We start from the raw sequence: 21,860 nt of genomic DNA on the forward strand, positions 1-21,860 counted from the left end.
AGAGAACAATGGAACACCCATCTGGTAGCACAGCACACATCGGTATGTCTTCGTGTTCATCGTCTAACCCAATCCAGAAATAGGGACAACTCGTAGCCAAATTATTATTATTATTATTATTATTATTATTATTATTATTATTATTATTATTATTACCACCTCCATTTTATATTATTTGCAACGATTTGACATAAAGTAGAGAGGAAAAATATCTAATCGTTGCAAATAATATGAATTATTATTATTATTATTATTATTATTATTATTATTATTATTATTAATATATCTCAAAAACAAATAAAGTCATACAACCTACAAAAAATTAGTGGGAAGCCGAGATACATTCTGGGCCCCCCACTCCTCTAGATATAGAAAAGCCTATCCTAGTCCTAGTAAAAATATGAGCAGCAGCACGAGCCCCGATGTCCTGAGTCATCGAGAACTTCTGAACCCGCTTCAGCAACGCAAAAAATTAGTGAGAAGCTGAGATATAATGTAGGCCCCACCCCTCCAGCTATAGAAAAGTCTATGCTATTATTATTATTATTATTATTATTATTATTATTATTATTATTATTATTATTATTATTATTATTATTATTTCTCACTCATTTAACGATTAAATATATTTAAATTTTTTTAAACTTTGTACAAAGCCAACTACTAAGAAATATTTTCTTACAATATTTCCTAATCTTATTTGAGATGTAATGATACCCGTGCATCATGAGAGCCTATTATGTACATCCGGGGTCATTTTCTCATTCAATCAACAAATGAATAAAAATATTATTTGCTCATTTGTTGTTAAATGAACAAATGACCCCGGATGTACGGTACGCCCGGATATATATAACAAATTCTAGTGGGTCATGGCTCTCATAAACGTTACACACACACACACACACACACACACACACACATATATACTAGTTTTGTGCCCCGTGCGATATCCGGGTTGTCTATTGAATTTTAAGATAAATTTTTAATTAATATGTCATATTTTAAAATATATCATTGATACAAAATTAGTTAGGAATTGATGTGCTTTTGTGATGTTTTGCTATCTAATAGGCATATAATGACTAATAATAATGTTGGTGGAAATGTTCGATTTCATACATTAAAAAAAAAAATAGCAAAAAATAAATTAAATAAAATAAATGTTCAATGCCCGTTGAGTTGATCCGAACCCAAAACTTTGGGCAAGGATTGAACATTTCTTGACTCGTAACCTGAAGTGACCCAATCCGAGATGACTCATGACCCGACCCTAATTAACAGGTCTACATAGTAATAAAACTCTATTAGATTGTGAAATATATTATTTATACCGATTAATATATATATTATAAATGGATGTTTTACGCTTTGAACTACTTCCTTCGCTCCAAAAAATATTATGATATAAAAAATAAATTTATATGATAATTTTTGAGAATTATAATCTAATAATTTTTTTGAATAAAATTATAATTCAATTTGTGCATCTGAAATATTGATATTTTATCGAAATTAAAATTCTAAACCAACAATTTTATCCTAAAATTCTATCCAAACAGAATTCTAAACTAACTTTCTTTATCTTATAAACTCTATTTAAATCTGTCCAACGTGGCGCGACACTTGCCTCGTGACCTGACATATATATATATATATTGAGGGATGATATAGATATACATTGCCACCTCAAACTCTTGTTTTTAAATATCAAGTGTAAATAAATAAATCAAAATCTCTCTTTTTTTGTTTGCTGATAGCTTATTCTAGATCTCTGTGCACACGATCTTGATTCTTGAACTAATTCTAACTTCTTTATTATAAAATACAGATTTGTGCATAAAAGGCAGATTTGAAGTAGAGATATAACGAAATTTCGCGGTAATTTACATGTTTTGTCAATAATTAACTTGATTGATAATGATTTTTTCTGTTAAATATTTTAAGAGAGTTTAATAATAAATACATTGTTAATATATCATACATTCATAAGTGGAGCGTAGATGGTAGGAATATACTCCCTCCGTGTTTTAATAAGTGTTACACTTTGACCGGTACATAGTTTTAGGCAACTTAATTGACTTAAATAAAATAAGAGGTAAGTGGGGTAGTTAGAGTATTAAAAAAAAAATAATAGTAAAGTTAGCAACTTATTGAAAAGTAATGAATGTGAGAGGAGAAAAATAATAAAAGAAGTGGTAGTGGGGTTGGGTGGAGACCATTGAAGGGGGGGAAGGAGTAATATTAAAATATAGCTTTTTGCCAAAAAAAAAAAAAGAAGTGTAACACTTATTAAAACACGGCCGCATTTGATAAGTGTAACACTTATTAAAATACGGAAGAAGTAAGGCCATACCTGTCAAAAAAAAGATATAAGGCCATAAGTCAGACGGACCGTATCTAATTTCTACGAGTCATTAGTGCTGGCTCACTGTACTTAGTAAGTTCTTAAACTCATCATATCTTAAATATTTGAGATTCTAATCTTACTAAATGAGGGTGTTTGGGGTAAGGAATTCCATTATTTTCCGTCTACATCTCTCTAAGAAGTGTTCTGACCTGTAAATATTGAACCAAAAAATCATAAAGGTTAAAGTTTGATCAGATTCCTTTGTATAATAATAATAATAATAATAATAATAATAATAATAATAATAATAATAATAATAATAAACAATAATAATAATAATAATAATAATAATAATAATATAATGCACCATCCAAGCAAAACAACCCGTGTATCTATTATACTTTGCCACTTTTTTTTATTATTATTTTTTATTATTTTTAGGAAAATTATACTTTGCCACTTTGGGTAGCATTGTTTAATTAATTACATAACTTTTTTTTCTCTTTTTTTTTTTTTTTGAAGCCAATTAATTACATAACTTTGGATAGCATTGTTTAATCACATAAAATAATTCAATGTAAATTAATTTAGGTCTTTTACAAATTAAATAACAAACAAACAAATATAAGAATATTGTATACAAATAAAAACTTTATTACAAATACTTCGTACTTATTAGACAAATATATCAGTTTTGGTTGATGTCACGGTAAATCGACTCATCCGCCCCAAAAGGAAATTGTCAAACGAACCCCACATTGGTATTTTTCAGCAGGCCATGAAGTTGTATACCCCATCCTCGGTTAATTACTTGTGTAAGAACAGTTAAAGAGAGTAAAGCTTAAACCCCTGTAAGTGTAATCGGATTTTCTCCCTTGTCAAAAATATAAAATAAAATAATACTTCCTCGGTTTTGTATTAATTTTAACACTTTTTTTTTACTCCGTTTCATAATAACTGCAACACTTCTATATTTAAAAAGGACCCACCAATATTTTATAATTTCTCTCTCACTAAGGTCTCGTTCACTTCACCATATTTTTGTTGAACTGAAATTAATTTTATTGCGCCGATGAAATTATTTTTGCTGAACTGAAATTCTTTTTACTGAAGTGAAATTATTTTCTTCGATTTTAGACCCAATTTTAGAAAAAATTCTCAATTAAAAAAAAAAAATCCTCTTTTAGACCCCGTCCTATAAATTTTCTTAAACTTTGATTCTTGCAGTTAATACGAGCAGAGGGAGTAGAGCAATACCATAGCTAGTGATTGATACACACTGTTCACTACATACTGTTGAAAGAAAAAATGAAAGGAAAGAACAATTGATAAACAGGAACTCAAATACTACCTCCGATTTTTTTTTTAATTGCAACTTTCACTAGTAGAAAAAACTCATTTGTAACTGACAAAAACGGGCTTTTCATAACCAACCTTTGTCCGTTACGTATACAGGGGTTACAAATACTATTAGGCTTTTGTAACCAACACTGTTAGTTACAAAAAGTTAGGCAATTGTAACGGACTCTCTAATGTTAGTTACAAATACCCCATTTTATAGCCTAATTTGACAATTAATTGTAACTAACTTTTTAAATGTTAGTTACAATTAAGCTATTATTTGTAACTATCATGTTAATTGTCCGTTACGATTATATGTTTATTCGTAACTACCACATTTATTGTCAGTTATAATTATACGTTCAATTTATGATAATACTTCAGGCTATTTGTAACTAACGATTAATATGTTGGTTACGAATAATTTTTTTTTTTTTCCGTCCAAATAATTTATATACGGAGAAGATGTCATAGATAGTTCGTGCAGGTTTGAGTACATAGACACATATACAATCTCATTTTCCTATAGGAAAACGGACAGCATCTCCCCTGTTTTGATGATTAATAAAAACCTGTATATAAACCTGTATTCACAACACTACTCTAACATCATTACCATTCACCAATAAATGAAGTCATCAACATAACCAATTACATGTCACACACAGTAAATCCGTTCACTAATCAACAAACAAGTCCACCATAACTACATATGCAATCAAATTAGTTATGCATTTGATGAAAATAAAACTAAATAGGTTCATTCAACAAATATTTTCTTCTAAAGAAATTTGCCTACTGTTCTCGAGTTTCATTCAATTCCTTTTCATCATAAGCCATTCTCCTTGTAGAATATACCTGGGAAAATACAATCAAATATTAAAAATTCAAATACATTCAACAAAGTAATGTCAATTATTTCACACAACATATCAAACGTCACTTACCTCCTCTAAATTACCCTCGCACTCACTGTGATCAACAACAACCTCATACATGTACCTCATGACGTAATATCCACACTCAGTACCTCCTTTTTGTTGAGCACACTATAATTTAAACATCATATCCCACAATTACATACCCATTAAAATACTAATGCATGCATACGTAAACTTGTATAACATAAAGGATATCACTTATGTACCTCCATTTGCTTAAATAACAAATTTTTCCTTCTATTTTTCCTTCTATGAAGATATGAGATCCTCAGTGCAGCAATGAAACATTAACCTTACTCTACATGAAGGCAGAAGGCAGCACACCAGTACCTCGGTGCAGTATATTGTAAGAGCAGAAGGCAGCAATGTAGTCATGTACTAAGGTATAAGGAAGGCTTTAACCATGCAAAAACCAAATGATGGCAGGATAAATTTCTACTTCAGACATAAGAAGACTGACGATATCAATATTTTGCAGGATTTAACACACCTCTCAAATAATATACTTTACATCAGTTAAAAACTAGAGAATAAAGAATGATCCATGACTCATTGCAGATTTTTCAAATCAAAAGCCAACCCTTCTAATCCCTAATCCATAAAATAGAAATGGCATGCCAGCGGCTACTTATGAGATTTGAAAAACTAGTGCAAAAAAAAACTCAGTTTCAAACAAAAAATTAAAAAACGAGCACAAACAACATGAAATGTAGCATAATGAACTACTCATATACACCTTTATCTTTCTAGACTTAAGCATAAAATGAAATTCCAGAAGACAACATATATAGACATGCAGCATTACAGCAGGGGGATTCTCAATCATGAAATCTAGCCAAAATGAAAAGTACTCCAGAAGACAACATATATAGACATAGGCAATGTAGCTGCTGAAACCCTCTTTTGGGGCATCAACATCGCCCACATAAAATACAGTCCTAGCCAAAATGAAAAGTACTCCAGATTCTCCTCTCCACACCCTCAAAACACAATGTTTATTATCATCTCATCAATCATCCACATAAGAGCAACTGCTGCCTGTTTCCAAAGTCTCACTAGACCTCTCACAACGACAAAGTTAAAATCCAGAACCAGCAAGCACGAGTGGTAATAATCTTATCAGATCCTTGCAACTCACAGATGATGCAGTATAATGCAATTGGATTGCACAACTCATATCAAAGTAAATATAATATCTAGGATCATCACACAACGAGATACGGGATTTCAAAAGTGCAAGTTATTTTACAACAACACTCCACTGATGTTGCACAGCAATTTTACAAAACTCCTTAACTCCTTCCAAGTATGCAGGTGAAGTTTGAATTGCATCATACATCCATTCACGATTCATTTCTATAATGTAATAACATGTTATATTCAACACCAAAAAAAGCAAAGTATCTACCCAGTTATGACGTGATTCATAACTAGAATTTGAACGACAAAGTATACACTATGATATAACACACACTAATTAAGGCAGATGGACTTTATATATGAAATGTCATAAACCCAAGATCGACAAAATCCACGTCACAGTGAGATAACACATATAACACTTAAAACCAAGCTAATCAAAGCATTCAAAAACATTACACAACCCAAAAATCAAGAGATTAACCCTATAAAATTAAATTAAATTAAATTACACAACTACACCTCAAAGATCTTAACCCAAAATATAATTGAGACTCCCAAAATATAATTCAAATACAATAGATAAATACAATATAAACAGAAACTATCAACAAAATATTGAGACACAAAATTGAAATAGGTATTTAAATGCAATATAAACAGAAAATTGAGACAAAAAACTGAAACAGAAATTTGAATTCAATATAATAAAATCAAACTCCCAAATCAAATAAGATTGAAACAAAAAATTGAAAGCAGATTTCAATCTGATTACTAGCATTTACCCCCAAACTTTCATCATCGCAAAATCATACAAGCATAGAAAGACTCTCGAATTTCAAGCATAGCCCTCGGAATTCAGAAATTCATAAACATAATAATCAGAACTTGCAAAAAAAAAATAAGCATAGCCTCAGGATTTCTAGAGTACAACAGCCAAAGAAGTGAAAGAGCCCAATTTGCATGTAAAAAAAAAACCAAAAAATTCTCGACAAATACCTACTGTTGAAGCGTCCTGACGGTGGCTGACGGTCAAACCAGCGGCCTGACGGTGAAACAACGGTGAACAGCACCGATGAGAAAGAACCTGCTTGAACTCCGGCGTAGGTCAGTAATTGTGGAAGGCGTAGTGGTCAGTAATTGCTTGAACTCCGGCGGAACTCCAGCGGTCTTCAAGTTGCAGGTGGATGGCGAAACTCCGGCGGCTTCAACCCATCGTAGCCTCGCAGGTCGCCATCTTCGATCAACTCCAGCGAGCTTTTTGTTTTGGGGGAATTTTCGTAGGTTTTCTGGGGAATTTTCGTGGGTTTTGTGGGGAATGTGGGGAATTTTCGTGGGTTTTGTGGGGAATTTTTCTAGTTTTCTGGGAATTTTTCTGGGTTTTGTGGGAATTTCTCGTGGGAGTTTTTTTGTTTTGGGGGAAATATTTTAGACTAAGGTTGGGGGTAATAGGAGGTCAAGGGTTTTACTGTTGACTAGCTTAGTTTTTTTTATTACTTTATTGAAAAAAATAAAATAAAATTAGTATTTGTAACGGACTATGTGTTAACAGTTACAAATATATATTTACAGAAAATATAAGTATAGCAGTCGTAACAGTCAATTTAATTGTAAGTTACAATAACAATTACTTGTAACCAACAAATCTTAGTCAGTTACGATTACATGAGTCTTACAAATTATTACTAATTAATTGTAACGGATTTTTTAAATGTTAGTTACAAATATACTAATTGTAACTAAAAAGTATTGTTGGTTACAAAAAGGGGGTTACAAATGACATTTTTTCTACTAGTGTTTGGAATATTTTATACCTGTCAAATAATACCCAAAATTGCAACTAAAAAAATTCAGAGGTAGTATAACGGATTTGTTAGAAGAAAGACCAAAAATACTCAATTGGTATTATTGACTTGGATCTTACTTGTATGTTCAAAGATTGCTCCTTTACGCTTCTTGGATCTACAAGAACAATACCTGGAGTACTACTGGTGGGATGCCTAGGTTTCCATCAGATTGGGGGAAATTAGGGAAATTGAATTGAGAATTATTTTCTAAAATTGGGGGCGTGTGGGGCGAGTTTATTTTATATTGTAAAAGTTACTGCCCTTTCTTGCTCTATTTTTTTGACAAAAATTGGATCTATTAAGTTATGTGTATGCTAAATGAAAATATGTCATAGGTTAAATTGTTCGATATGACACGCACTATAGTTATACCTTGAGTGCACTTCGATAACAGTACAGATTGTCCAGATTATTGGAGATAAATATCAAGGAAGTAATTGGTATTTTTGAGCTTAATGATTGATATGTCTAGTTTATGTAGTATTTTACCCCCGTCCCTTGGTCATTATTAGTAGTGTTTTTGGCTCTTTAGAGCCACTTTTATTACTAATATGTGTTTTCTAGTGTTTTCGTAGTTTTGGTTGAGTTTTGTAGGGAATTGCACCTTTGGAGTACTTTCCCGGGATTTTATGGAGCAACTACGAGCATTGGAGGAGCACGGCCATCTTTCGTAGCCCAAGATCGGTTAGAGTAATCAAACCGGTGAATAAGGGCTCGACTTGTGTGAAGACGAGACATTTGGACCGAATGATTAAAGCCCCAAAGAGGATATTTGGTTTGGGCCAAGTTACGAGCCTAAACGAGGAGTCCAAGCGGCCCAAGGGTGTCCGCCCGGTGGTCCGCCCAATGGTCCGCCCGGTGGTCCGCCCGATGGTCCGCCCGATGGCGCACCCGATCGGGCAAAGAAGACTTATATCGCAGCAGCCCTTCGCCCGATCAAAAAGGCGCGCCCGGTCGGGCGGTGTGGCGCCCGGTCAGGCGCGTGTCTCTGATAGATCTTTTAAGCATCGTTTAATTTGTTTTAGTTTAGGATTCTTGCTTATTATAAATATGTTTTTGTTAAGCAAGTTTAGGATTCTTTTACACTTCCTTATTCTCTCTTTACTTTTGTAATTCTTTCTCTTAGACTTTCTCTCTCTACTTAAGCTTATTTTCTCTCTCTACACTTTATACTTTGTTCTTTACTCAACTCTTTATTCCGATTACTTTGGTAACGATTTCTTTTCTCTTAATCTCATTTATTTTATTTTATTCCTTCTATCATGTTTTATTTTATTGCTTTGATTAGTTTAGATTTAATTATGTGTGAGTAGTTTAATTCTAGGGTTTATGGGGATCCATAATTAATATGAAGGGATAATTTGTTATTATTGATTATTGATGTTGCATGGTAATTTCTTATTGAATTGTTTTAATTCTTTGCAATTAGATTATGAATCGAGCAGATGTAATTTGATTGTGAATGTTTAGCAATATTGAATTGATAAATCGAGCAGATGTTAATTTGATATTAAAGGCTATTTTCAATAGGAACTTAGATCTAGTAAATTGCGAGAGCCTGTTAGATCTATGTTGATTAATAAATTGCGAGAGCCTGTTAATCATGTTATTTGTGCAATGTTAATTATTGATTGTTATGTTTTATCCCGGAATATTAATTATTGGTGAACCTATGACCCTAGGCCTTCTTATTATTGATTTTCTCCCTAAACATAATCTCCGTAGTATAATTTCATATTACAAACAACAAACTGGTTACGTTAATAATTTAGATTATATTAATTAATTAGGAGTAGGAAGACCAGTTTCCCTGTGGATTCGACCCTACTTCCCTATCTACTTTAGTTAGAGGATTTAGGTAATACTTTTGATTAGGTGATACGACTCTAGTCTGTCAATGATATTAGCGAGATCAACAACAATTAAAAGGTGGTTGAGTTCAACATCATTAGGAATGGAAGCACATCCCATATTATGCGTAGAGTAGGAAAAAAAAATGTTAGGAGTCTTCCTGCTCTGATACCATGAAAAGCTAAAAGTATTTCATATATTTATGAATATAAGAATACAATACTTATAATACAAGAGTATCTCCTAAAGTTAGGTAGCACTAACTAATTAAAGAATGATATTTATCTAATAAAATAATAGAAGATAATATACAATTATAGAATATTACAAAAGATATGCATGATCAAAAGATATGATATGCATAGCAATATAGCATGCATTACGGCTGTGATATGCAAGGAAAATAAATATCAAGATACTTCCTTGAAATTATCTCCAATACAAATTACGTCCATTGCCATTCTTTTTTTTTTTTTTTGGGAAGGGTGGTGCGGGGAAGTATTTTGAAGGTGATTTGTCAAATAGAGATTCATCAAAATCTACAGCAATTTTCGTTGGATAGACACATCAAATTTACTTGGTAGTTGATGTAGCTAGCATATGTACATCCAATCCATTTTGTTTGGTGTTATCCAAGGACCATGTCATACATAGTAACATTAGTAAAGGTGATTAAGTCAATTAGTCATAGGTGACAATTTTTGCCAAATTTTTTGATTGTGTAACGAAGTGATGTCATATGGCTTACGTCTTACGGGTCTAAAGGGCTATCGTCATGAATCCTTCATTTTCTTCATCACTAAAAAAAACAATGGCTGTTTCTAAATATGGTGGTTTTTTGACCCATAGGCCATACCGAAAGAGGCATTCTTCTCGGGGCCACTGAGGGAGTAATTAATACCAAAAACAAAGAAAATGGAAATTTAGTTAAGGTTACGTTACGCATGTAATATACTTATTCATCTTAGTTAAGATAAAATTATAAAAATTATGGTCATGCCATAATATATTCATCTTAGTGTAATGATTTCTTTGCTTTTGGTTAAAGCTAAACAATAATAGAAAATTGACTTGACTAAACAATAGAAAATTCTTTGTTCTTTTCCTTGACACGACCAAAAGAAATTTCTTAACTACTCCGTGTATAGCTAATTAATTACTAATTAGCTATCATATTGCATTGTCTTGTACCTAAAATAAAATGAGAAGCTTATAAAATATTAACACCTACTTTCAATGTACTTTTTACCATCTTTTATTTTAAAATTCATGTGTTATACTTTCTTCGTTTTTTATGCATCACTTTTTATATTTATGAAAGTTTTAATTTAGATGCATCACTTTTTATATTTATGAAAGTTTTAATTTAGATGCATCACTTTCCTATTTAGTTAATAAATTAGGTTAAATGCACAGTTGTTCAAATATAAATTTATTGACAGCAATTATACAAACATTCAATTATATTCCTGACAGCAAATCTACAATGAGGTTTGAATACTAAACCTCAATGAATAAATACCACACTTATTACCATCATAGCTACAACCAAATCATGTTCTATACTGCTATACATATAAATATATAAATACATAATAGAATCTTATATAAATGTATAAGTAATCCAAAATAATTTATTGTTGTCATTGTATTATTACAATTTACTGACAATTAATAAATCAACAAGTCTTTATTTCAAGCTCTTTATTAATATAAAAAAAAATACTCAAAGTAACACCTGCAGAAACGCCGGGCCACACACTAGTTAAATTATACAAACAATAATTTTTCTAAAGTGACGCATCTACAAAAATAGAAGAAGTACAAAATTCTAGACGAATTTCCAGTCATGCTTTTGAATAATTGCTGTCAAATTAAAATTAGAAGATTTTCTAAAAAAAGTCCATGATTAAGTAAAAATAAATTGAACAAAATAATCTCTAAGTAAAAAATAAATTTACTACATTATCAAAACTAATTTTTCTGAACTTATCTGGATTATTTAACTTATTGTCTTATCTATACTTATTTTTTTGAAATAAGTAAAAGGTAACTGAACAAAATATTTCTTAGTTAGTAGTTTCAACCCGGCCAATTGATGTGTTATCAAAGGAGATAGGAAATACATTACATTTTGAAAATTCTTTGGCCATCTTTTTCTACAATCCATAGTTTTGTTTTTAATAGTAAAGTGAGATTTCTTGAAGACATACTTTGTAATCCAAAAAAAAAAAAAAAAAAAAAAAAAAACCTTTTTAGTTATTCAATGGAAGACTTGAATGTGAAGTCGTCGTTGTAGATGAATGTGCATGCATCGTGTAAGATTTGTTGTAATATTAACGTCGTCACTTACATGACGTCATATTGATCACATCATTTTAATGACGATATAATTGTATTCTTGCTTTTCATATGTTCTAAGCTAGTTCTCGGTATTTCACTTGCTCAAGTCGACAGTCAATGTTATTTCCACATGTTTTGAATATTACTATGAAAATTTGGGAACACAAATTGAGTTGTGCTAAGCTGATACTTTTATCTACCACATGATTTTTAGGTGCAACTAGATGTAGATTAAGAAAATGTAAAAAACATTACTCAAATGAATATATATATATACCACCTTCGGTTCGTATTATATGCAACATTGGAATTTTTTATATCTCATAAATATTACACCAAAGTTTCATATAATACGAACCGGAGGTAGTATATGAGCTGTGCCCAATTAATTCCCTAGATTAACAAAATTTGTTTATTTTGGAGTATAATCGTTTTTTCAAGTATCAGTGGAGGGGTATATGCGTCTTTTTATATACTAGTTGAGGGATACATGTGTAATTTTCTAAATGCAAATTGCAAACAGTATTTGAACAAACTCACCAAAAGTATTGAATAAATAACCACGCCTTTTCAAAATATTTACAGAAATGTCACCAAATTAAAAAAATTTGTTTATGTGACAGATAAACTTGTATTTGCCGTGTGAGTATATATATATATTGGGTAAGGGGTACACCATGCACTAGGTGTACCGTGTATATAAGAATTTATGGTAGAAATGTAATAACAATGCTTGATTGACAAAAATAAAAATGTAATTGTATAAAATAATTTTCTCAATTATATTCTTTCAATGACTGATTAATGCACTCATTTTATAGTGTTCTCCGACTCATCGTTAGTTTAGAATTTTAGATGATGATGTTATTGACGGTGAACCGATAGTAGGTGCGTGGTAGTGTAAGTAATTTTCTTATTCATGTATCCACATTCTAATTTCACCATCTTTAATTATTTATGTGTGAGCTAAATCATTAATTATAAACTCCGTTCCAGATTAATTGATATGCTTCCATTTTTCATTCATTTCCGATAAAATTAATTGTAACAATTCTTTATTTGTAACGCTTCCTCCATTTTTTTTTTTTTTTTTTTTTTTTTTTTTTCGGTGAAGGAGAGGGAAGCCCCATACAGAAAACAAACCAAAACAGAAAAGCAACAAACTAACACACCAAAGCAACAAAAACAAGATAGGAAAATAAAAGAACAGAAAATATAAAAAGCCAAAGCTACAGCTGAGAAGCAGCTAGTAGCAGACCAACGCAACCCCAATCAAGGCCCTTTATTGTTGTTGTTCGGCACCATACGAGGAAGAGCAACTCCCCCCAAATCCTCCAATAAAACTACACGAAGATCCCTCGGGATCGCCTCAAACAGAACCAGGTTTTGCTCCGCTGTCACTCCATAGTTTGCAAGCCAATCAGCAGCGCGATTCGCTTCTCTACAACACTAACAACAACTTCCCATTTAACTTTTAGTTAACATGTTCCTTAAATCATTGTCAGCACACAGTTTTAATGATTAATATCTCTAATTATCAACATTGTACAATTATAAAAAAAAAAAATTAATAAAATTTACATAAAGACGATTTAAACAAGATCCAGCTTAACTATATTTTATCGTACCTTTAAATTACAAAAGTTAGTCAAAACATAGTTTGTGATGAATAGTGTAAAAATCAAAACGTGTCAACAAAAAATTTAGAGGGATTATGTTATTTTATTGTGGAACTGTGCCTGCTAAATTCCAACATGTCTGTAAATAACATAAACATAACCAATACACGGAAGTAATCCACGCTTTCTTGGACAAGATAAATTCAATTAGTATACGCAACTGCAATATTAACACAATTTATTATTGAAGATATTTCCTTCAAATCAATTCATTAGCGTCTAGCTTGATTGTGATTGTTTTTAATTTGACTCTTAAAACAAAATTAGAAGGATGAGCATAGCTTCTTGAATATTGCTGAAGGACAAGCAAAGTTCAATAAGACCCTTGAATTAGCCAAGGGCAAAGTAATTATTAGTGGCTCCTTTGTTATGGTAACAAACTCTTGGCCATAATTTGGGGTCATTACCAATTTACTGATAGAGTTATGAGAAAGCTTGGAGAGAAGGAGAGAAAGCTTAATTACTACTAGTATATTGTCAATATTGATGAGTATACAAGAATGTATATAGTATAAGATTGGAGTATTGAACATCGGCATACTATAACTAGGTATGTATAATATATGACTAGGTGCACGAATATTGATGGTTTTTTTTTTTTAATCATGAAAATAATAGAGAAATTAGGGCAAAATACAATAATCAATTGTAGATCTCATATAAGCTGTGACGCGTTTTACGTCTGTCCTGAAAGCGCATTTCGCAACCACTGATACAAGGCTCCCAGTGACGATTGCTCCCCAAGGGTAATACATCTACCTTTCAACTCTGTACCCTGAGTGGAAGGCTGGAATTACTTCAAGAATTGCTCAGATCTCTATGGCTTTGGCTTTGTATTTATTGTGTTTAGGGTTTCATGATACTAGGTGTTTTTTTGCTTGTATATAATGAATAGGCACAGTTGGTATACGTAGGCTATGAATAAAGAATCAAAACTGCTGAAAATTGCATCCCCAAACTTTCGCCCGACCCCGGGCAAGCCTGCCAGAATGGGCACGAGAAGGGCGAGGAGAACAACCCACTACGAAATAGCATATGAAGGTTTGAATTTCCGTCTGACCCCTAGCGCGAGCTCGCCTGGTCAGGCGGGTGAGAGCTAAGATAATACCCTCTTTGCGAAAATTGGTGCCCATGTTTTTGCCCTACTCCTAGGGCGAACTCGCCCCATAGATGTACTTTACGCAACTAAAAATTAATAAACTGAACATACATATATGGGGAAAAAATAGAGGGACGGGGAAAGTATTAATTTTGAGTAGATGTTGAATGTACTCTTAGGGTTTGTTCTCATACGTTTATTTTCAGTTCACTTTAGCTCTAATAACTTCAGTTCAGCTTCTAATTTCCTTCTCTTATAAAATATTTGGTTCAGTTCAGTTCAGCTGAATTAAGTCAATAAGAGCAGGCCCTTAGTCTCTTATAGATGTAAGAATTATAAACAAAGAAGAGACAGAAAGGGAATAGAGGTAAGCTAGTACTTCGCATTTTTCGTTTGGGCCTAGCAATATACGTGGTATGTTTTTTTGGGTTCCAAATATACTGTAGTAAAAAAGGCAGGTGGTGACATCTGAATTAATATCTGATATAAGTCATACTTCAGCCCTGCCCATAGTTTTAGTGGATACTTATAAAATAGATGCCCAAATTCACATGGGCCAAACTTTAGAAGGACATCCTTTGTTTTAGATGAGTATGGGCGTGTGGCCATTTGGGATATCTTCTCAATGTTGCTATGTAAAATAAATAGGAAATGCAAGTTAATCAATTTGATAAACAAAACTACAAAAGCAGGGGGTTGTTTATCTTTTCATGCTATAAATTCGGGGCAAAATTGAAAATTGTAGGTTATCACTCTAAAAATTTCACCATAGCTCAAGAGCACCTTAAATACAGAAGGATGACAAACCCTTGGCTTTTGGGTTAACCTTGCCTTGTGCTTCTCCAATTTATGTAAGGTTTTCTTTTAATTTGGTGGCAAAGCTGCTAGAAAATGATGGTGGAATTAGGGCCTGTTCCGATTTACTGAAGACAACTGAACTGATTAGAGTTGAACTGAACTAAATATAGCTAAAATGAATTGTTTATGAGAGAAGGAAATTAGGAACTGAAATGAACTAAACTGAACTGAAATTAAGCTGAACAGAACAAACCCTTAGTCGCTTTTAATGGAGAAAGAAAATAAAACCACTGAATATAAACACAATAAAACACAAATTGATAAAAAATAATGTTGTAATTTTTAAATATTACTCTGTAAATTTTTATGGAATATTATTTCGAAATCAAAATTTTCGTTGCTTATTTATATTTTTAATAATACTCCATAATTTTTTTAGAAAAATAAACAAATTGATTAAAAATATTGTGATGTGGACACTTGACCAAGTACTTGTTTGAAATGTCACATTCTCACAAAGAACCTTATCTTGCTCCATTATTTAGCAAAAGCATGTAACCACTGACCAATTAAGTCACTAAACGTTGAACGTCACTCTATTCTTCCACTGTAAAGTTTGATCAATAAACATAACTAAAGCAAACATGTTCTTGGATTTATCATCATGATGTATCTTATCTATCTTCCATGTTCAAATGTATCTATCCCATGCTATCGTAAAGCAACTAGGGCCAATGATTACATCATTAAGGGAAAAAAAAATCTTAATAAAACAAATCTTCTACACTAAATGGAAAAAAAAAACTTTTAAAAAATCTTATTAAAACGAATCTTCTCCTCTCAAAAATATAACAATTAATTTTGTATAAAGTGGATTATCGTTAATTTTAAATCTAAGGATAGCTTTAGAACTTGTTCTTATTTAATGAATTAAACTGAGTTGAACTGAACTGAACTTAAGTAAACCGATTGGAGCTGAACTGAACTAAAATGAATTGTTTATAAGAGAAGGAAATTAGGAATTAAACTGAACTGATTGGAGCTGAACTGAACTGAAATTAAGCTAAAGAGAACAAGCCCTTAATCAAACAATTTTTATAGTAACTTTAACTGAAATTCTACTACAGCATACATTTTAACTCATTTAAGGGTAACTTTTAATTTACAATGAATATATATATATATTTGATTCAAATGAGGTACAAGACCAAAAGAGAAGGAAAACAACAAAAAGCAAAGAAAAAAAACAAGCAGCAAAAAGAACTAACACCTAACTACGGAGGGACAAAATGTGGCAACGCCACACCCCTTGTACCCTCCTCTAAAATACGACTAAGTTCTACCAGAATGTTATTAAAGAAAACAAGTTGAGAGTCTTGAATGACTCCGATCTGCGGTTGGCTAACCAATCCTCCGCTCTATTCCCTTCGCGATACTCATGCGTCACTTTAACTTCCCACCTCGAATCATTAAACATATTTTGATAGTAGATGATATCATGGATGTTCTCCCCTCTTGATTTATAATGAATATGATTGTATTTAATGTGTATATGTGTTATATAGGTTAACATGACCGGTTAATCTAATACGCATATATATACAAAAATATATGCGTATAAATTTTTCTCATAATTCTTATTTAGAGGAGGAACTTCTCATTTGACCCATAATCACTATATATATTGCCTTCGTTTGTAGCAAATGAATTATTTAGCCCTAAACTGCCCTTTTATTGTAAATAAGAAGAAACATTAGTAGTAGTACAACATCAGGCTGGAATTTATTTAGCCCTAAACTACCCTAGTAGCAGTATATATATATATATATATATATATATATATATATATATATATATATATATATATATATATATATATATATATATATATATCTATATATATATATATATATATATATATATATATATATATATATTAGGCATATTACTTTTAACTTGTTATGAATCCATTGAAATATAGGATTAGGTCAAATGATGTCCTTTAAAGAATAATTAAGTTGGTGGAGTATTGAAACAAAAGAGATAAGGGGCATTATTACATTCGACTTGTATAATATAATGAAAAAATGGAACCCAAGGTGGGCAAGGTCTGATATTGTCTAATATGTTGAATTGTTGATGGCACGTTACGGTAGATTGGTAGACAACTAATTATCAATAATTTGTCTCCTTTTTAGATTATGATTGATCAAATCATATCATTTTTAAAGTTTTAGTCTTGCTAATCATATAATCAGTATAAACATTAAGCACATAAAACAAGTTTTGGTGGATGGGTAATACTTTGAAAACTGCATTTATCTGGTGATTGATTATGAATGAATACATAAAAATTCAATTGTACCTGAAATCTATTATTTGCACAAGAGTGTATATACTTTCTTATAATGTAATACTTTATTATAAATCAGGGTCCATGTCCACTACCCGTAATAATCTCAATTTATTCATGAATTTTTGTTTGCAATAATTTAGTGTTTTTCTCAATTATTTTCAAATACTTCATTGTTTCAGTTATAAAACTTTCATTTTAGCTATATGATGGATACTAGTTTAATTTGTTGAAGAGGTCATGGAAAGAGATCCTCCTTACACATGAATAAAAACCTTTGTGTCATTATCGATAGGATATTTCTACTTTAGTAATTCTGGATTTATGACACAACTAAAACTACATACGTTATAACATCTATTCATAGATAATATGAATATGCAACATCTCTAGTCATTTTAATGGTATATAACAAGTGTGTGACTTTATTGCAATTCATGATTTGTTGTTTGCCCTACCTCTAAGTTTCTCAAGTATCGAAGAAATATTCTGAGTCGAATATAACAAGATCTCATGTCACTTTACTTTTTCCAGCTTATAAATCACTAAATACCAACAAAAGAGTGTGAATAGTGTAAAATTCCAAACATTGCGATTAAAAAACGGAGGAAGTATCTAATAATAAATTATCAATAGAGGTGGTTGAATTCTTTGATATTGTGTTATTTTGTCAAATGGACTGGGTCAAAAGAGTGTATAGACATTTTTGGTGTGTGCTTCAAGTTTTCAACAAATCTAGACATTAATTGCCTCTAGAGATCTTATAACATTTATAACAAAGATATACAAGAAAATTATATAATAGTTGATTAGATTCGTAACATTATATATACATGACACTTTCAGGAGTCAAATACAAAGAACTAGGATTTCACTCAATGAACTACATTATCTACACAAATCCAAACTCATATGTAGCTTACACAAAACATGTAGCTAGAATAAATGATAAATAAACATATAGTGGTCACTACATCTGATAATTCAACATCGCTCTTAATCTATAATTCCCACAAAAAGTAAAATTACGAAATAGGTAAAAGGACTAAGGGCGGGTTTTAATCTTACAGATTATAGCTCCAAATCGTGTAGATTGTAAATTTTCAAAGCTATTGTTTCACAAACCTACACCAATTCCACCTAGGGAAAACATCACTCCCACCATTATTCCTCCCATGAGACCAATCTCCTTGCCATTTCCAAGCTACATCCTTCATTGCCGGCCTCACTTGTTCCTCCATTAACTTCAAGTACTCGACAGGATCACCAGCCCTCTTCGAAAACTCGACCACCTTAACCTCCGGCAGTACCATAAACACTTCAACACTCACCACCAACCTCCCTCTCCTACCCACTTCTCCCCCTTTCAACACCACCCTTGACTCCTTTTCTTTTCTTGCCTCATAATTCAACACTTCTGCCATCTTCTCCACTTTCTTCAACACTTCCTTAGTCGAACACTTTGTCACGAACAACGACCCAAGTTTCCTCTTTTTATTCTCAAACAGCCCGGACAAGTCTAAACCCGAAGCCATACATAACATGAAATCAAAGGCATTGAAAGAAGACTCAGGAGAGGAGCAAAACAAACTCGAATCACCTTCATATGATCCACTTAATCCTCTCCTAAACCAAGGACTTGTCATTATTTCCGATATCATAATTCTTTCCTTTGGATTCTTCACCAAAATCTTCTTAATCAAGTCCTTGACTTCCTCAGGAAACCCTAAGGAAAACTCATACTTACAGATCCTAATCTTCCTTAACATTTTCGTTCGACTTTCATCTTGGAAAGGTGGATAACCAGCAAGTATAGCATACAAAATCACCCCACATGACCAAATATCAGACAATATCCCATCATATTTCTCCCCACGAATGATCTCCGGCGCCATATAAGCAAATGCACCACATGCAGTAGCCAGTAAAGCATCAGAATTACTCTCATCTTTCTCTCCAAGATAAGTAGCCAACCCAAAATCACAAATCTTGACATTTTCACCATTTGAGTCTACCATAATGTTTTCTAGCTTAAGGTCACGATGACAAACACCGCGACTATGACAAAAATCAACAGCAGTGATCACCTGCTGGAAGAACTTTCTAGCAATATTTTCGTCGAGTTTACCTTGCATAAAAATCTTAGTGTACAAGTCACCTCCTCCAACATACTCCATGACTAGGTATATTTTAGTCTTTGTTGCCATGACTTCCTTAAGCTCAACAATGTTTGGGTGCTTGACAAGCCTCATAACCGATATTTCTTTCTTAACTTGCTCAAACATACCATGCTTCTTCACTTCATCCTTGTTGATCAACTTAATGGCAACTATTTCATCTGTTGTAATGTTTTTAGCCCTGTACACTTTTCCGAAATTCCCCTCACCTAAAAGCTTTGATAACTCATATTTTCCAAAAAGAACCCTACCTTCCATATTGAAGTGAAATTGTGTATATTTATGTGACACTTTTTCACATTAAAGCAGTGTGTCCTGTATCCAATGAAACAGGAACACCCTGATATCCCCTGTTTTTTTTTTTTTCGGGTTATAATGTGGAAAAATTCAGAGAACATTAGATGAAAAAGTATGATATGTTATTTCAGATTAATTTAATTGTAGGAAGAATTCAATTGGAATACGAATCAAAGGTTTGCTGTCTTTTAGCAATAATTTTATGGATTTAGTGTAAAGGGTATCAATCATACTACTCTGTTTTCCTCTGTTGTTGTAGTTTTTTTTACTTGAACTTAATTTTTTTTTTAAAAAGAATATTATTGGACAATTTAATTACTCATTATTCTATGTGCTGTCAACGTGTCAAGTGTCAACTAGATATACGAGTAACTTGTAAGAATAAAAGTAATCTGTAAAATGGAGTAGCGTTTTTTTTATAAACACATAATTACTGTGTTTGAGAAATATTGTTAATGGTATAATATATTTATGCAAAAAGATAGATTATCAAAGCCGTCTTAGCTCAGTGGTAGAGCGCGTGGCTTTTAACCACGTGGTCGTGGGTTCGATCCCCACAGACGGCGGTATTTTCTGAAATAATCCTATTTTATATATTATTTTTTTTTGGGATTTAATTTTTACTGCATTTGGTTTTAACTATAGGCCGATGTCTTTTCACCATTTTTTATGCCTCAACGCCTGAATTATGGCATACAAATATGATAAACTATGCAAGTCCTGTATTATGGCATACAAATATGATAAACTATGCAAGTATATGTTACTGTTTAAATTAATGATATGAACTACTACCTCCGTTAAATATTATGTTCTATTTTGGAAAAATTTATATCTTACAAATAATACCCCAAACTTGTACATATCATACGAAGGTAGTATAAGTTTTCACCATTTTTTATTATTAGGGCATACAAATATGATAAACTAAATAAGTATATGTTAATAAATTTTTTAAAAAAATTATGACATGAATTTGACAATCATTCAATTAATCAAAGCCTTAATCCCATAAACGGGGTATGAATTGAACAATAACTCGATAAATTACTACACAGTGATTAGTAATGTTTCAAAAAGAAAAAAAATTACGAACTTTTATATACTCGGGTTCCTTTCACTACAAGAAGAGGAAGAAGGTTGGCCTAATACCTTAGAAGCCAATGTTTGAACTTTGAAGCATTGGCATTTCTGGACCATAAGTTGTCGTCTAATGTTTTGCACTCATAATGTTCAAATCATACCATGCCAATCATGCAATCCTGTCTTTAAAAATTCTTTCTTCCTTTTCTAAAAATTCAAAATTTTGCAATTTCCGTTTTAATTTAATCTTTTATCTTTCGTGGGGACTTTGGTGAATTCTCCTAAAGCATTGCAATCTTTGAGTAACTATTTCATTATTGGCATTATTAGGAGTAGCTCGGTCTCAATAAGCCATTCATCCATTTGTATATAACCTTGAACAAGAAAGGCAGCCAAAGGCAAAGGCAGCCAAAAAGAAATAAAATCACGAAAATAGTACATTAAAAATAAAAAAATTAAAAAAAAAATGTTATAAAGGCAAGAATGATAGATTATATAAACCGATCCCGGGCTTTAACCATAAGCTTAAGTTTTTTGTTGAGTCAGTCCTTTAACATGGTA

At 31.8% G+C, this 21,860-nt stretch overlaps 1 long non-coding RNA gene, 1 other non-coding gene and 1 pseudogene across 3 annotated transcripts; 1 reads left to right on the forward strand and 2 right to left on the reverse strand.

Moving 5' to 3' along the window:
• Positions 1-4,278: 4,278 nt before the first annotated feature.
• LOC145592541 (uncharacterized) lies at positions 4,279-7,195 on the reverse strand. 2 transcript variants are annotated; one of them, XR_014102447.1, is made up of 4 exons: positions 6,772-7,195; positions 4,839-5,027; positions 4,639-4,740; positions 4,279-4,549 (listed from the first exon to the last, which is right to left on the reverse strand). It is a non-coding gene; the product is annotated as an uncharacterized LOC145592541 (long non-coding RNA). The 2 variants fall into 2 exon arrangements; XR_014102448.1 differs by having other exon boundaries at positions 4,839-5,988.
• An 11,409-nt stretch (positions 7,196-18,604) lies between these two features.
• Positions 18,605-20,396, reverse strand: LOC145592542 (CBL-interacting serine/threonine-protein kinase 25 pseudogene; annotated as a pseudogene).
• Positions 20,397-20,710: 314 nt separating this feature from the next.
• Positions 20,711-20,782, forward strand: TRNAK-UUU (transfer RNA lysine (anticodon UUU)). Its single transcript has one exon. It is a non-coding gene; the product is annotated as a tRNA-Lys (tRNA).
• The last annotated feature ends 1,078 nt before the right edge of the window (positions 20,783-21,860 follow it).

Source organism: Chenopodium album, chromosome 18, assembly GCF_948465745.1.
Source record: "Chenopodium album chromosome 18, dcCheAlbu1.1, whole genome shotgun sequence".
Classification (NCBI taxonomy): domain Eukaryota; kingdom Viridiplantae; phylum Streptophyta; class Magnoliopsida; order Caryophyllales; family Amaranthaceae; genus Chenopodium; species Chenopodium album.